Here is a 1,859-nt window from a genome sequence, read left to right on the forward strand (position 1 = left end):
TTTATAAAACCTCCTGACTAAAAACAGGCCAGGACCAGATAGATTTAGAGCAGAATTCTATGAAACATTTAAAGAAGATCCTCATCCAATATTACTTAATTTATCCAAAAAAAAAAAAAAAAATAGAATTGGAGGGAGAACTTCCAAATTCCTCTATGGAGCCAGCATTACTGTAATACCAAAGCAAGGTAAATATACAACCAAGAAAGACAATTATAAACCCATATCCTTAATGAACATCAATGCAAAAATTCTCAACAAGATACTTCCAAACCGCATACAGACACATATCAAAAAGATCATCCACCATGATCAGGTCGGCTTTATCCCAGAGATGCAGGGATGGTTCAATATATGTAAATCAACAAACATCATAAATCTTATAAATGGGATCAAAGACAAGAACCACATGGTCATCTCTATAGACAGATGCACAGAAGGCCTTTGACAAAATTCAACATGCATTTATGTTCCAAATCCTAGAGGGAATTGGGCCGGAGGAAGCATAATTAAAGCCATACATAACAAACCCACAGCCAACATCATTCTAAATGGAGAAAAACTGGAAGCATTCCCATTGAAATCAGGAACCAGACAAGGCTATCCACTGTCTCACTTCTCTTTAACATAGGACTTGAAACTCTTGGAAGAGCAATCAGACAAGAGAAGGAAATCACAGGAGTAATAATTTGAAAAGATCAAATCCCTTTTTGCAGATGATATGATATTATATATAAGAGATGCCAAAAATTCCACCAGAATTAACATGTTCAATAAAGTGGCAGGTTACAAAATTAACTACAAATATCTGGAGCCTTTCTATGTACCAATAACAAATAATCAGAGAAAGAGCACATGGAAACACTCCCATTCACTATAGCTGCAAAAAAAATAAAAAAAGTCTCAGAGTAAACCTGACCAAAGACATTAAAGACCTCTACAATGAAAATTTTAAATCTTTAAAGAAAGAAATTGAGGAAGACATCAGAAGTAGGAAGGACCTCCCATGCTCATGGATTCTAAGAATTAATATTGTGAAAATGATGGTTCTACCAAAAGTCATTTATAGAATCAAAGCAATGCCAATCAAAATCCCCAACACATTTTTCACAGAATTGGAAAAAACTATGCAAAGATTCATATGGAAGCACAAAAGACCTTGGAAAGCCAAAACAACCCTGAGCACTAAGAAGAATGCCAGGGGGTTACTATACCAGTTTTTAAGCTGTATTACAGAGCTATAGTCATTAAAAACAACATGGTACTGGCACAAAAATAGACCCATATATCAATGGAACAAAATTGAAGACCTAAATATGATTAAATGAAATTTCAGCCCCCTGATGTATGACAAAGGGGCCAGGAATATCCACTGGAAAAAAAGACAGCGTGTTCAGCAAATATTGCTGGCAAAACTGGATCTCCACTTGTTGAAGGATGAAACTAAACCCCTATCTTTCACCCAGCACTAAAGTCAATTCCAAATGGATCAAAGACCTCAATGCAAATCCTGAAACTCCTAAACTATTAGAAGAAAACATTGGGAAAAACCTATAAGATATAGGTGTGGAAAAGGATTTTTCTATACCGGGCATCAATTGCTTAGAAAACAAGGGCAAGAATTGACAAATGGGACCTAGTTAACCTAAAATGCTTCTCTACATCAAAGGAGGAAACCAAGGAAGCAAACAGAAAACCCACAGTATGGGAGAAAAATCTTCACCACAGACACATCCAAGAGAGGTTTAATAACCAGAATATATAATGAACTCAAAAAACAGAGAACCAAGACAAGAAGCAATCCAATTAAAAGATGGGCTAAGGAGCTGAACATAGAGTTCTCAAAAGAAGAAGTAAAA

This window comes from Nannospalax galili, unplaced genomic scaffold, assembly GCF_000622305.1.
Source record: "Nannospalax galili isolate Female #2095 unplaced genomic scaffold, S.galili_v1.0 scaffold654, whole genome shotgun sequence".
Taxonomy (NCBI): domain Eukaryota; kingdom Metazoa; phylum Chordata; class Mammalia; order Rodentia; family Spalacidae; genus Nannospalax; species Nannospalax galili.